The sequence below is a fragment of the Lynx canadensis genome, chromosome A1 (assembly GCF_007474595.2).
Source record: "Lynx canadensis isolate LIC74 chromosome A1, mLynCan4.pri.v2, whole genome shotgun sequence".
NCBI lineage: Eukaryota > Metazoa > Chordata > Mammalia > Carnivora > Felidae > Lynx > Lynx canadensis.
Window position 1 is genome coordinate 186,975,948 of NC_044303.2, and position 17,163 is coordinate 186,993,110.

The window sequence follows — 17,163 nt, forward strand, 5'->3', positions numbered from 1 at the left end:
TGGCCTTTTTGGGCTTGCTTCAGTGGGGAAAAGTATTTAGCTGAAGGTAGCTGCAAGGATACCAGCTAGATGGGATACAGTATCTTTGGTGCCTAAGAGATGCAGTGATGTAATCTTCATTTAATTCCATCAGCTGAGGTCAGCATTAGTGCAATCGCTGGGGCGGCCATGATTGTGGCCATGATTGTGGAGGACCTGTGAGTGGTAGTGGTGGATAAGGCTATTAAGCTCCTCAGAGGCTACAAGTCTTAGGCTTTTCCCATTCTCTCTCTCTCTCTCTCTCTCTCTCTCTCTCTCTCTTTGCCTGTGGGAGAAAGTTCTCACTGAGGGGAACTCTCATGGTTCCTTAACTGGCATGTTGGGACTCAGACCAGTAGCAGAACTAGGGTCCTGGCATAAGGTACATACAAAATTACCACAGTACTGGGGCCTGGGAAACAGGCACACTTACTGCAGTAATGACACTAATGTCTGAATTGTGGGTCTGTGCAGATCTCTCATGGAACTAGGTTTTGGATTTCCAGGGCTCACTGCAGTGACTGATATTAGCAGTGGAAAGCAGAAGGGTGACAAAGTGCAGTAGTAGCTTGAACCAAGGGGGCACAGTGAAGTAGCAACACGGCCTGGGACTAGTGGGTATCAGTGCTAGGCCCAGGTGGGAGGGGAGGAGTTATAAGACAACAGCTTATCTCCAGTTGTAGTCCATGAAAGCCACATATCAGGGCACTGAGAGCAGTGCCAAGATCAATGACAGTGTGGCTGGCCAATGACACATCAGAAAGATATGACCTGAGACCCAGGAGATGGATTTTAGGACAATAATAACTCTGGTCCTGTCTATGTCTAAGCACTATGGCAACTTGATCCCAAAAGGTGGTGCAGAGCTATGACTGTGGACCCTAGTGCCAGGTCTCACTGTAGTAACAGCTCCAGCCCTGGGAATTCGATGCAGTGGGGGCAACCCCAAGTGACTTCATCATCTGGGATCAGCATTGGTTTAGATTGTAGAAGACATTGGTAGCAAATGCTGCAAATGTCCACAGGGGTAAGGTTTGCAGGGATTCTTCTGTTCTTTGCTCTGTGGGATGAAATTTCTCTTGGGGATACCTTATTGTGCTGAGCTGCACTGAACTGGGGGATCGTGTGAACAGGTGAAATGTTTCCTGCACTTTCTCTGTGGTCATCTTCAGTCTTTGAGCTCTGCAGGATTTTTGCTGCTTCCTCCTTATAGTTCAAAGCTTTTGCTGAGCTATTTTTGTCAATTCGTTTTTGTTTATTTATTCAATTTGTTGCTTTTTGGGGGAAGTTGAGCATTGAAATCTCCTAGACCTCCACTTTTCTGACCTCCTATACCTTCCATTTACTTTGAGACGTTTTTTGAAAATTAGAAATCAGATAAGACTATGTACACAGAAGTAAAAAGTGAATAAATCATTGCTCAAAATTTGTGAAGAATTTATACTCAAAGCCAAATTCTATGACAAGGAGGAGACCATAGTGCATCCAACTCAGTGATTATTTGAGTAACACCTTCAGAACAGTCATGTTTATTGACCAATTTCCCCTACTAGATAAACACAAAGAAGCATTTGTGATTACCTACAGGCTAAAGTAGTGGGTTGAATACTGTATCTACAAAGGTGTGGTAGTACTCCTTTGGCTTTGACCCAGAGGAGTGATGCAGAATTGCCAACACCTATGATTAAAACAATCAGAGCACACCTCCCAATAACACATTCTGTTCTTCCCAATCACTAGAGGTGGGTTTGGGAACAGAAACTGAAACCAGATTCAGGAAAAGTAGAATCTCAAATAGAAAGGTGATCACACCAGTAGAAATAAAAAATAATTTTTAGGGAGGAAAATAAAAATAGGAACAAGAGACATCTCATTCACAAAAAAAGAATAAAGATTTGAGGAGAGTGTTATTAGAGCAAAACAACAGAAACTTTGAAAAGACATGCAGCATCCAGGAAATAACAGAGAACACCAAAGCAGTAAATACAAGTGGAAAATTATTGTATTATGTCATTAGTTGCTTATTTGTTTGTAATTTGGTATTCTAAAATGCAGTTAGGTATGCTAACATTAAAATATGTTAATTGAAGTAAAAACTCGATAGATGGACTAGAGCCCATTAGTTATAAAGAGAATTAGTGGTGTTGAAGATTGAGTCCCGGGAATCCTTCAGGAAAAAATAAAATCCCCAAATAAAGAAGAGCCTGAAAAGTTACAGAAAATTAAGAATGATGAAGTCTCAAATCTTCAACATCATTTGGTGTTCCAGAAGGAAAGGTCAAGAATAAAGAGGAAGATAAGTAAGTGGCTGCTTTCTCTGTGTCAATTCTAGAGAGACTACAGAAGCTAAAACAAATAAACAAAAAACAAAAACAAAACACACACACACACACACACACACAAACCCCAAAGTGAAAAACCATTGAGCTATGGGTCCGAAGAGCTTAAGAAAAGACTGAAAACCTTGGAGAAAGGAAGAAGCTGTGCTCTGCTATAAAAAAGGAACATCAGTTTGGACATAGGAAATTAGAAAATCAACTGTGAGATTTTTTTTTTAATTTTTAAAATTATGTAATGATAAAACTAGAAAAAAAGTTTGTGTGCCACTTTATTTTTCAAATATTATCTACCTGCTTTATAAACCTTCCATGCACACTTTTAGAATTTTTGCTAGAGTATTTCAACTCCTTTTGACTCCTGTACTATAGTATGAATCTTGAATAAATACTTATTTTCATTTCAATGCCATTATCATATATAACAAAATAATTATAGTGCTTTTGGTAACATCAAATAACCAGTCCATATTCAAATTTCTTTATTGTCATAAAACTTTCTGAGTGTCATTTTTTAAAATTAGGTTCCAAACAATTTCCATATTGCATTTGAATGTCATATCTCTTAACTGTTTTTTTAATTTAACTTTTGCTTCGAGATAATTATTGATTCACATTCAGTTACACAATATAAGACAGAGAAAAGTGGGTGTGGCCACAAAAGGGCAACATGATTGATCTTTGTGGTGATGAAAATGTTCTATATTTTGTTTCTAATGTCAGTATTCTGGTTGTAACATTGTACTATAGAGTTACAAAATGATTCCACTTGAGGAAACTTGTATTGCTTACATTATTTGGTATAACTGAATGTATTCAGTCAGTATTTTTTTTCAAGATTGCTTTAGTTATTCTAGTTCATTTTCACAGGGAAGTTGATCTTGACATTCTTGAACTACTGAACAAATGCCGGGATTTAACTTTTTCAGACCTAATATATGGGAAAAAAAAACCCTCTTAATGTAGATTTTTGTAATTAACAGAAAATGCAGTCTAAAAGAAAACAAATACTAGCGCGCCATACATTAAGATGTAACCTGAGAACCATAGTCAGCAAAATAATTATAGTAGTGGGAAAGCAATAAGTTAAATACACCAGACAGACAAGAGGGTAGAAAAAAAGACTTACAAATATATGAGAACCTGACATACAACAAGGATAACATCAAAAGACAAGTTCTGGAACAAAATGGCATAAATTCACTTTTCCCTGATCTTCCCCTTTGAATACTACACAATACTCTGGAAATAATTCAATAATTCAATCATAAAAGTACTCCCTTTTTTAGGAGCACCAGGGTGGCTCAGTTGGTTAAGTATCTGACTTTGGCTCAGGTCATGATCTTGTGGTCTGTGTGTTCAAGCTCTGTGTTGGGCTTTGTGCTGACAACTCAGAGCCTGGAGCCTGCTTCAGATTCTGTGTTTCCCTCTCACTCTGCCCATCCCTCACTCACACTCTGTTTCTCTCTCTCTCTCTCTCAAAAATAAACATTAAAAATTTTTTAAAAAAGAACTATCTTTTTAATGTTTGTTTATTTATTTTGAGATTGAGAGAGAGAGAGAAAAAGAGAGAGAGAACAAGCGGGGGAGGGAGAGAGAGAGAGGAAGAGCAAGAATTCCCAAGCAAGCTCCATGCTGTCAGCACAGAGCCCAACATGGGGCTCAATTTCATGAACCGTGAGATCATGACCTAAGCTGAAAGCAAGAGTAAGACACTTAACCAAAAGCCCATAAAAGAACTCTTAATGATGGATTGAAGAAAGTAAACTGGCCAGAAACTACTGGACCTGAAGAATGACACTAGTGAGTTTTCCATATATTCTAGACTGACTGCCAGAGAGTCCTACAACCCAGAGCTGCCAAAAGTCGTATAAAACAAGCAAGCGAGCAAAAAGCAAACAAACAGTAGACTCTCTCTGTGCAAAGGATCAACAAAACGTAAGCCCAGATGTGACTTAATGAGGAGATCTATACACAATGGCAGTGGTGGGCCTGATCTGCCTGCAGCTACGGTACTAGTAGAGCCCAGATGAGCTATTCTATCCCATGCCCAACAGCCGCCAGCAGCCACAGTCCTGATCTTCCTGTGGTGGTGATACCAGTAGACCTCAGAGATAATCACATACCCTTCCCCATACCTGCTGACAGCTGTTCACCTGATCTGCCTACAGGAATGGCAATAGTTAAAGTACTAGCACCTTGTATTCTGCCCCACACACAAGAACAAAGTAGACCAGAAAAGTATTGCAAGGGCTTAGAAAACTAAATCATCACTGGAACTATATCCCACAAAAGCAGACTAAAACTTACACACTCAATCTAAAGAGGGTGTTCAATCTAAAGAGGATGGATTCTTTTTAAAAATAAGGTTTAGGGATACCTGGGTGGCTCAGTTAGTTAGGCATCTGACTTTGGCTCAGGTCATGATCTCGAAGTTTTGGGTTTGGGCCCTGCATCAGGCTCTGTGCTGACAGCTCAGAGACTGGAGCCTGCTTATCATGCCAGCTATCAAAAATCAACAAGTTAAATAATAAATTATAATAAATTGGTGCCAATAAGGAAATGAACCAGATATCGAAATTACCCAGTAATGATTTTTTTAATTCATCACAAAATTGTCTCAATAGAACCTTTGTATCTTTGAAACAAATAAAAAAAAACCTCAGCAAAGAAATATTTTATTTAAAAAAATTCATACTATAGATATAACAAATAAAATAACTGAAATAAAAATAAAAATTTGCTCAATATAAATTTAATTAAACAATACAATAACCTAAATAAAAAATGGATGAGCTCAGTAAAACAGTAGAGATGACAATGACAGAGTTGGCAAACTTTGAGGATAGGTCAACAGAACATTCATCATGTAAACAAAGAGAGAAAATAGACTGGATAAAAAAAGAACAGAGACTTGGGAACTGTAAAAATAACAGAAGAGCTAACATATGTATCACTGGGGTCCCAGAAGAGAGGAGAAAGGATATGTAGTTGAAACATTATTCAAGATAATAATTGCTGAATCTTTGTAGATTAGAGCAAGACATAAGTCTATAATACAAGAAGCTGAAGGAATCATAAATAAGATTAACTCAAAAAATCCATGCCAAGACACACCAGAATTAAACTTTTGGAATCTGAAAACAAAGAAAAAGCTTAAAAGCAACTAGATAAATGATTATTACCTATAGAGGAAATTAATTTGACTGAAAGCCAGTTTCTCATCTGAAATCATGGATGATAGAAGGAAGGAACACAAATTTTTCATGTGCTGAAAACAAAAAAACTGTCAGTAACTTTTATACCCAAAGAAACTATCCTTCATGAATGAAGAGGAAATCAAAACATTCTTAGGTTTAAAAGACAACAAAAACAATTAAGAGAACTGTTTGCTAGCAAAACTATTCTTTAAGAATGACAAAAGGAAAAATGAGCACCTGGGTGGCTCAGTCAGTTCAGTGTCCGACTCTTGATCTTGGCTTAGGTCATGATCTCAGGGTTCATGAGTTCAAGACCCACATCAGGCTCTGCAATGCTGGAGCAGAGCCTGCTTGGGATTCTGTCTCTCCCTCTCTCTCTGCACCTCAACTGCTTGTGCTCTCTTTCTCTCTCTCTCTTTCTCTCTCTCTCTCTCAAAATAAATAAATAAACTTTAAAAAAGAATGACAAACGGAGGTTATTTAAACAAAAGGGAGATGATAATACTGGAGACTTGAAACTTCAAAAATAAAGATAAACAATAAAATAGTTAAAAAATACGGTAAACCAAATAGATTATCTTTCTCCTAATGCTTTTTTTTAAATGTTCATTTATTTATTTTGAGAGACAGAGAGTGTGTGTGCAAGGGGCAGAGAGAGGGGAAGAGAGAGAGAGAGGGAGAGAGAGAATCCCAAGCCGACTCCACATATCAGCACAGAGCCCAATGCAGGTCTTGATCTCACAAACCGTGAGATCATGACCTGAGCTGAAATCAAGAGTCAGACACTTACCCAACTGAGCTACCCAGGAGCCCCCCTTCCTAATATTCTTCTTAAGTCATATTTGGAGATTGAAACAAAAATTATAACACAATCTTTAGTTATGTTCAATGTATAAGGAAGAAATTTCTAAAACAACAGTATTTTAAATGTGTGAGGGTACAGGGACCTAAATGGAAGTAAGGTCAATAGTAATAGTCTGTAGTAAATTACTCATGGACATTATAATGCCTAAAATACCTATATAGTTTACTCAAAAACAGTAAAAATAAGATGGAATCCCCCAAATATTCAAATTACTTGAAGTAAGGCAAGAAAAGAAAAGAAGAATGAGAAATAGAAGATAGGAACATAAAATAAATAATAAAATGATAGGCTGAAACCTTAACATATCAGTAATTATATTAAATGTAAATGCTCTCTATACATCAATTAAAAGAGACACTGGTAGAGGGGAATAAAAAAAAAGTTATGACGTAAATATATCATCTATAAGCTATCTATAAGAAAATCACTTCAAAAACCATGAAGTAGGTAGATTGGAAGCAAAAGAATGGAAAATACAGGGATGCTGGGATAGCTCAGTCAGTTGAACGTCCAACTTCAGTCAGTCATGATCTCACAGTTTATGAATTCGAGCCCCACATCAGGCTTGCTGCTGTCAGAATGAAAAAACTCAACTATATGCTGTACAAAAGAAACCCACTTTAAATATAAAGACATATATAGATTACAAAGAGAAAGTTATGCCATGCAAACAAGAAAGGTGTGGTAGCTTTATGAATTTCAGACACAGCAAACTTCAAAACTAGGATGAAAACTAAGAAAAGAAGAGCAATAAATAGTCAAAAAAGATTCTTTGTCTCCAAAATGACATAATAATCTCCAATGTGCATTCACCTAACAATAGGAAGTCAAACTAGGTGAGCCAAAGACTGATAGAACCAAAAAGAGAGGAGTGCCTAGGTGGCTCAGTCGGTTAACTGACTCAGTCGGTTAACTGACTCAGTTGGTTAGTTGACCTCAGCAGGCAACTTCGGCTGAGGTCATCTCATGGTTCTTGGGTTCGAGTCACATGTCAGGCTCTGTGCTGACATCTCAGAGCCTGAAGCTTACTTTGGATTCTCTCTCTCTCTCTCTCTGCCCCTTCTGCTTGTGCTCTGTCTCTCTCTGTGTCTCTCAAAATTAAATAAGTGTTAAAAATTAAAAAAAAAAGAACTGAAAATAGAAAAATATACTATTATATCTGGAGACTTCAATACTCATCTGCAAAATCAAGCAGGCAGAAAAATCAGTAAGAATATAGATAAACTGAATAGTACTGCCAAACAACTTGTTCTGATCAATATTTTTAGAATACTACATCCAACAATAGCAGAATGAACTTTCTATTCAAGCTCAATGGGACATTCAATAAGACAGAACATATTCTGGGTCATAAAACACATGATAAACTTTTAATAGAGACTTTACACTGTACATTCTCAGACCACAATGGAATTATACTAGAAATCATAACAAAAAGATTGCTGAAAGATTCCAAGGTATTTGGAGACTAAGCTGTACATTTCTAAATTTGATGTGGGCCAATATAAATAAGTCTCATGAGAAATGAAAATACATTTTGAACTAAATAAAAGTGAAATATAACTTAAAATTTGAAGGAGGCAACAAATGCAGTGCTTAGAGAGAAACTTACAGCATTAAATGCTTACATTAAAAAAGAGGGGCTCCTGGGTGCTCAGTTGGTTGAGCATCTGACTCCTGATTTTGGCTCAGGTCATGGAATCAAATCCTGTGTCAGGCTAAGCATGGAGCTTAAAGCCTACTTAGAATCTCTCTCTCTCTCTCTCTCTCTCTTCTCTCTCTCTCCTCCCTCTCCCTCTCTCCTGCTCACACTTTCTCTCTCTCAAAAAGAAAAGTTAAAAAAAATATGTAAAACCAATAATCTAAATTTCTACCTTAGGAAGCTAGAAAAAAGAGAAATTTAAACCTAAAGCAGGCAGAAGAAAATAAATAATAATAATTTGAGCAGAAATCAATGAAATTGAAAACAAATAGGAAAAAAAAATCAATGAAACAAAAGTTGGATCTTATGAGAGGTCAATAAAATTGATAAACATCTAACCAGGCTGACCAAGAAAAAAGTAATGAGACATACTTTACTAATGAACACAAGAGTATCATTATTGAACCTATGGAAAAATTCCTTGAAAGACATTTACAGTTCACACAAGGGGCAATATATAACTTGAGTAACCCTATATCTATTAAATAAATTGAATCAATAATTAACAGCCTTTTGAAAAGAAGGCAACATAAACAAATGGTTTTACTAGTGAATTCTATCAAACATTTAAGGGAGAAATAATCCAATTCTTCACAATCTCTTCCAGAAAGTAGAAGCAGAGAGATGCCTTTCTAACTTGTTAACTTAAAAGTAATTAACAAGTTAGCTTCATTAACTTGATGAAGAATATCTAGAAAAAAAGGACAGTTAACATCACATTTAATAATGACAATGTAGATTTTTTCCTCAGGCAAAAATGTCCTCTCTAACCAGTCTTGTTTTATATTGTACTAGAGATCTTAAATAGTACAATAAACAAGAAAAATAAATGGTAAAAATGTTGAAAATAAATAATAATACTTTTATTCTCAGATGACAGTATTGTCTATGTAGAAAACCCCAAACCACCCACTATTACTCTAAAACTCCTAGAAATAGTATGCAAGTATGACAGGGTCTTAGAATAAACAGGTCAATATATAAAGCAATTGTTTTTCTATATACTAGTGACATATTTTTGGAATTAATGTTTTAAAAAATGTATTTGCAATAGCACCAAAAAAGCAATACTTAGGCAAATATGTAACAAAATATGTCTTTATTCTCTTCATACATTTATCTATCTCTGTATCCATTCATTGCTTCATTAAAAAAGTGTTTCCAGAAATGTATAGGCACTATGTATTTGGAAAATGAACTAAAATACCACACAAAAAAATCATGCATGTTGAAAAATGTTGACAATTAGGGAAACAAACAGATGGGGGACTGCCATGAAGTCCTTTCTAAGAAGTTGACACGTAAGCTTTGAAGTAAATGTGGGCGAGACAGTCATGAAAAGAGGGAGATGAAGTACAATTCAAGGAAAAGCAACAGATATCTAGAAAAACCCTCAAAAGGGAACAAGCTTGTTGTGCCAGTGAACTGAGCAAGGCATCGTGGGCAGCAGAGAAGTTGGCACAAAGAAGCTGGAAAGGTGAGCAGAGGCCAATCTTGAAGCCCACATTAAGATTTTACAATTGTCATCCTTTTAAAATGAATCACCTATGTGACTTTTTGTTTATTGTAATAATGAAATGAAATTCAAGTCACTCAGTTAAGAAAGAGGAACTAATCATGACACTAAACGGGTATACATGAGAAGCCAAAGGCAAGATTTTAACAGCCCCAAGAAGAACCTAGAATGTGATATGGAAAAGCTGACAGGACTCTCTTACTACTGCTTTACTCTTTTCTAATTAATCCTTTTGGCTTCTCAGTCCCATGGCTTATCTTTCCTTAATAAATGCAGGTAAGTGAGGGGAAGGGCATATTCCTTAACATATTCCTAAATATTTTTATTCGAGTGCTTATATATATATATTTAATTTTTAATGTTTATTTTATTTATTTTGAGATAGAAAGATAGTGATCAGGAGAGGGACAGAGAGAGAATACCAAGCATGCTCTGCACTGTCAGTGCAGAGCCCAGTACGGGCTTGACTGTGAGATCACGACCTGAATCGAAATCAAGAGTCAAATGCTCAACCGACTGAGCCACCCAGGTACCCAGAGTGCTTATATTTCTTGTCTGGATTATTATTTTAGCTTGCACTTTGGAACTTGCCTAGCTTTGCTTCTCTTTTAATCAGCCTTCAACACTGCTGCTTAAGGGGTCCTTCTAGTGCATTTATCTGAAGGTTCACTGCCCTGGTTTAAACTCTTGAGTGGATTGTTTCCACCATTAGGTTATAATCCATGCTACCATGACATTCAAGGTCCACTATAATCAAGCATCTCTCCACTTAGTTCTCTTGAGTTGTCTACTGCCAGTCATCTAGAGATATACTAGACATTCTGTGTTTTCTCTCACTCCCAGCCATCCTCATTGAACTCTACTCACCCTTTAAGACTTAGCTGAGGAAGCTCCTCTTACAGTCACTGAGATAAAGAACTGATGTTCTCACCCTACAGACACCATTGGTCATCATGTGATAAATCATGAATCTAGCAGACTAGGGATAGACTCTGAACTCTTTTTAATCAGTTCCTACTAGCACATGGCTTGGATTATAAGAATATATTAACTAAATGGGGAAAAGAAATATAGAGATTAATATACAATAAGTGGGGAAAAAAAAAAAATGGATTTTGGATTGAGTTAATATTCCCAGAACAGAAAAGATCTAGACTATTTAAAAGCATCTTAATTAGAAGCCCATGAAAATATCTAAAATCAGATTTTTTTAAGTAAACAGGCCTTGCATAACCTCAGTGACCAGACCATCTGTTAAGCATTTAGTAACATCACTGAGAGTGAATTGCATTTTCTAAGTTTGGCCCATCACTCATCTGTTCTGTGTGGTAAAAGGCATGGCATTTTTAGCATGTTCAAATTGCAAGTAATTTAGCATTTCTGAAAGTTCCTTGGTGATTTGAGTCATATTCAGACAGTAATTATGATTTGTTTGAAAATGGACCATAATGCACGATTATTGTATCATATACATTGAAATGCATTTATTGACTTTCTAAGTTTTGAGTACAGTAATTACTCTGAAATGAGGCAAAGCCAATTTTACATGTTTTTATCAACTTCAAAATGTGCAAGTTAATGAGATTTATACTCTGACAATTTTTATTATTTTACTTTCTCTGTTGTGAATGTTAGCATCTCAAATCAATATATTATCCCTTTGATATCATCAGAGGAATAGGTTAGGTTTTATTGTCTCTCTCTCTCTCTCTCTCTCTCTCTCTTTTTCCAAATAGGTGGCACTCTACATCTTGATGACAAGTCAAGGTGGAAGGAGTTTATTCCCCACAGAGTATCTTTTATGATTGCTCAGGAGTAACATCCTACCTATTCCCACTTTCCCATCAACCCCAGGTGAATTGAATGGCAGGCTTAGAATCAATGGAGAAATGAGCCTAGGCTACTTACATTCCTAGTAATGGGTAAATCTTGTTCTTTCATTCATATGTATTTAATAATCACTTATACAGTAGACACCATTATAGGCATGGAAGAATTCTCAAGAGAGACGAAAGACATACTCTCTGCCTTCACAGAGCTGATAATGTGGTATGGCAGAAATGTAAGTAAATAGACTAATGCACCAGTATGTGCAGTGATCCAAGAAACAACACTCAATGAATGTAGAGGAAAGACAGGAAACCCAGTTTGGGGAATAGGAAAAACTTCCAGACCAAAGTGACAACTCAGCTGAAAGCTAAATAACAAAGGAGTGGGGGGGGGGGAACCTCCCTATCTAAGTGATGCAAGAGACATATATAAGATCAGCTATGAATCCTGAAAAGCAATTTTGACCACGTGGTCCACGAAGAACCAAAACAGTCATAAGTGTTCCTAAACAAATATCACTACTTTCCGCTTTCACTGGAAACTGCCATATTCGTCGTTAAGTGAGTCAGTAGCAGGTCTCCTCCTAAAAGGGATAACCTTGTTGTACTTTTGCTCTCCTTTGAGAAAAATGCAGAGTTCTGCCAGCTTTTCCCTATTTAATCATGTGTTAAATCTCAAGAGCTCCTTTCAGGACAATTTTTTTCTTTAAATGCGTCCCTTAACAAGTCTAGTTGCTAAAATCACACATCCTCACCTGAAAATACTTCAGAAGGTTTGGTGCTGTGCACGAGTCTTCATTAGGAAAGTGACAGAGTCTTGATTGTTATTTAATTTAGAGAAAATGATACCTCGTGTCTGGGCATGCTAGTTTGTGGATTTAAAAATAAATGTGAGATCTCAGAGTCAGGTGGACTTAGCTCAGGCTGTGGAATTCTGAATAGGGAAAATGATTCAGTGATTAGGAAAATTTAGGGGACTATTTTTATTCATTTTTTAATTTTGCATTTTAAAGGATCCTCGTATTATTTGCAAATTTACCACAAGAAGTGTTTAGTATATAAGACTTTTCACAACACATCATTTTCTACGCTGAATTAGAAGTGCATACAATTGATCTGTCATTAGAACTCTGTAGGATCTTGGGCAGTAAATTCCTTCCTTTCAAAAGGCTTCTGTTTGGCCATCTATAAAATGAGTGAGCTGATTTAGACAATAAATGGCAAACACCTGAGAAACATTGCAATTTCCACCTTCTACACCCATGGTAGGTACCACTAATCAACCATAGCACTCTTCCCTACTGAAGCCAAGGAAGGCTTCAGAATCATTCTTGCACAATGCCTCTGGCACCTGTGAACCAATTAAAGCTAGAACAGAAAAATGTATTTACCATGGTTTGGTTAGATCTCTTAGGCTTCTTATGCCACCAACAATCCCCAAATAGGATAATTCTGTGGAGTGTTTTTAGTTTTAGTTCTTAATGCAACTTTTATGTGAAGTATAGATGTATATTACAAAAGCAAACTCAGGTAAGCAAAATAATGAAAGAAAAATAAAAGAATAATCCCTCCAGATCGCATACATAGAGATAGCTCTTATTAATATCTTGAGTTTTTATTTTTTAGTACTATCCCTAGCGCTAAATTTTTTAAAAAATATTTTTAATGTGTATTTATTTTTGAGAGAGAGGGACAGAGCAAGCAGGTGAGAGGCAGAGAGAGAGGGAGACAGAGGATCCGAAGTGGGTTCTGTGCTGATAGCAGATGACCTGATATGGGACTCGAACTCACAAACTGTGTGAAATGTTTAACTGAAGTCAGATGCTTAACCAACTGAGCTATCCAGGTGCCCCTAATGCTAAATTTTCTTAAGAGTCTTTTATTCTCAAAATGTTTGGCCTCCAGATGAACAACGTTTCTTTATTTTGAACACCTACAAATTAACATGATTCATTCAAAAAGCATTTTGATGATTTTTTTTTATGTGAGATCTCATCTTTACTGGCCAATTCTTGTCTTTTCTCTAGGAAACCAAATTCTCATGTGACCACTTAAGGTCTTTATAACTAGAGGCCAACTGGCTCCTTATGCAGAGAACCCTTATTTCATGGCCTTAAAAGCCTTCACATCCCAGTAGGTCCTGCCAGCCTGCTGGAACCAAACTGTTTTACTCATTCTTGGCTGGCACCTTCTTTTTTATTCTCCTTATAACAGAAAGTAGTCTGTCTAAAATTTGTGAGGAATACAAGCCTGTGTGTTAGGTCAGAGGGAATGTAGTGAAAGGGAAGATAGAGGGGAAATAACATCTTATTAACATTGTGTTTAAGACATGAAGACACTAGTGGCTATTGTAGTTTTTTAAACATAATACTTTATATATGCAAATTTCCAGGAAATAATGTATTCTATTACAATGTTTCCCTAGTAACCTTGTGATTTACCCAAGCTAAATTTCTAGACTTCTCATATTTCAGTATATATACAACACCTTCAGTATATATATTATATATAATATACATATACTAGACAGTGTATATATATTTTCAGTGTATATATATACATACTAATATTCAATAAAATATATATACTTAATATAAACACTTAAATATATTATTTATATATTTATATAAAATACAATTACAATATATACTTACTATTGTATACTTCAATACTATATTTATGTATATTATGATATACTACTTTATAGTATATATACCACATATCCTTAAAACCACTATATCAGTTTTCATATATTGACAATTCAATAATTATATAATTAAGAAATTTGAGGCACTACACTGGATCTTTCTCACATCCTAAAGGTATTCTCCAGCAATTCTCCTCTCTCCTACATTATTTTTCACCTTTAGTGGATCATCTCCACAACATATAAAAAGATGTATTATGCTCATAAAAAAATCATTAAACTCAATACAGGAAAACACACTACTCAATAAAATCAATCGATAAATAAAAGAATGGGCAAAGAGACCTGAACAGACACTTCACCAGAGAAGATATACAAATGCTTAAATTTAAGCACATGAAAAGATGCTTCACCTCATATGTCATTTAGGAAATGCAATAAAAATAAAAAATGAGAAACCATGATTAATATCTACGAGAATGGCCAAATCTAGAATATTGACAACACTCACAAATGTTGATGAGGATGTGGAGCAATGGAAACTCTACTTATTCATTACTGGGTGGAATGCAAAATGGTGGGCAAACCACTTTGGGAGACATTTTGGTGGTTTCTTAACAAAACTGAACATAATTTTACCATAAATTCAGCTATTACACTCCTTGGTATTTATTTAAATAAGTTTGCAATGGACTGCGTGTTTGTGTCCCCACAAAATTGTATGTTGAAACCATAATGCCAATGTGGATGGTATTTGGAAGCCTGGCCTTTGAGAAGTAATTAGATCTTGAGGGTGGAACTTTCATGAATGGGATTAGTGCCCTTATGAGAAGAGGCCAGAGAGCTAGCTAGCTTTCTTTCCATCAAGTGAAGATACAAGAAGTCAGCAGCCTGCCCTAAAAATTTTCTGTACTTCACCTATTCAACGTCCCTCCCTCCACCTATGCCCTGGCAAACAACTGATCTTTTAACTGTTTCCAGAGTTTTGCCTCTCCAGAATGTCACACAGTTGGAATCATGTAGTATATAGGTTTTTCAGGTTGGATGCTTTCACTTAGTCATATGCATTTAAGTTTCTTCTGTGTCTTTTCATGGTTTGACAGCTCAGTTCTTTTTGGCCCTGAATAATATCCCATTGTCTGGATGTACCACAATTTATTGATTGATTCACCTTCTGAAGGACATCGCTTCCAAGTTTTGGCAATTATGAATAAAGCTTCTATAAACATCTGTGTTGTAGATTTTTGTGTGAATATAAGTTTTCAACTACTTTGGGTAATACCAAAAAGCACGATTGCTGGATCATATGGCAAGAGTGTGTTTAGTTTATAATAAAACACCAAACTGTCTTCTAAAGTGGCTGTACCACTTTGCATTTCTAGGAGGAAGGAATGGCAATTTCTATTGTCTCACTCCTTGTCAGCATTTGGTGCTGTCAGTGTTCTGGATTTTGGTCATTCTAACAGGTATACAATGGGTACCTATTTTTTCTTTTAATTTGCATTTCTCTGATGACACATAATAGCAGAACGTCTTTTTATAAGCTTATTTTCCATCTGCATGACTTATTTGGTGAGGTGTCTGTTAAAAAAGCATTTTTAAGTCAGGTTGTTTTCTTATTTTTGAGTTTTAAGAGGTCTTTGTATATTTTAGATGACAATCCTTTAACAGATCTTTTCTCCAGTCTGTGGCTTGTATTTTTATTCCCTTGCCAGTGTATTCACAGAGAAAAAAAAATTAATTTTAATGCATGGCTTATCAACTCTTTCTTTCATGATTGAGTCTTTGGTATTGTATCTAAAGAATCATGGCCAAACTCTAGGTCATCTAGAATTTCTTTCCTTTTTTTATTTTTAATGTTTATTTATTTTTGATAGAGAGTGAGAGCGCAGAGGAGAGGCAGAGAGAAGGAGACACAAAATCCGAAGTAGGCTCCAGTCTCTGAGCTGTCAGAACTAAGCCTAACGTGGGCCTCAAACTCAGAACCACAAGATCATGACCTGAGCCAAGTTGGAGGCTTAACTGACTGAGCAACCCAGGTGCCCAAGATTATTTTGCTTCTAGTAGTTGTATAGTTTGAATAGCTTCTAAATATTTTGAAGGAGTTTTATATCTTTACAATCATATTATGTATTTTGTACCCTATACTTAATATCTTCTCTTTACTTGATTGCATTGGCATGATGATTCCAAGACAATATTGTGCAATATGTTGACAGTGGGTCCTTTATTTTCTTTGTGTCTTTAGTAGAAAGGTCCTTGGTGTTTTCACAGTGGTGATGCTGATTTAGTGGTTTTATTACATAAGGGCTAGTATCCAACTCTATAAAGAACTCACCAAACTCCACACCCAAAAAACAAATAATCCAGTGAAGAAATGGGCAAAAGACATGAATAGACACTTTTCCAAAGAAGACATCCAGATGGCCAACAGACACATGAAACAATGCTCCACATCACTCATCATCAGGGAAATACAAATCAAACCACACTGAGATACTACTCATGCCAGTCAGAGTAGCTAAAATAAGAAATCAGGAGACTATACATGCTGGCAAGGTTGTGAGAAACAGAACCTTCTTGCACTGTTGTGGGAAGGCAAACTCGGGCAGCCACTCTGGAAAACAGTGTGGAGGTTCCTCAAAAAAATTAAAAATAGATCTATCCTATGACCTAGCAATAGCACTGCTAAGAATTTACCCAAGGGATACAGGAGTACTGATACATAGGGGCACACGTACCCCAATGTTTATAGCAGCACTGTTAACAACAGCCAAATTATGGAAAGGAGCCTAAATGTCCATCAACTGATGAATGAATAAAGAAGATGTGGTTTATACATACAATGGAATACTACTTGGCAATGAGAAAGAATGAAATCATGCCATTTGCAGCAATATGGATGGAACTGGAGGGTATTATGCTAAGTGAAAGAAGTCAGTCAGAGAAAGACGATACCATATGTTTCACTCATATGCGGATCTTCAGAAACTTAACAGAAGACCATGGGGGGAGGAGAAGGGGAAAAAAAGTTATAAACCGAGGGGGAG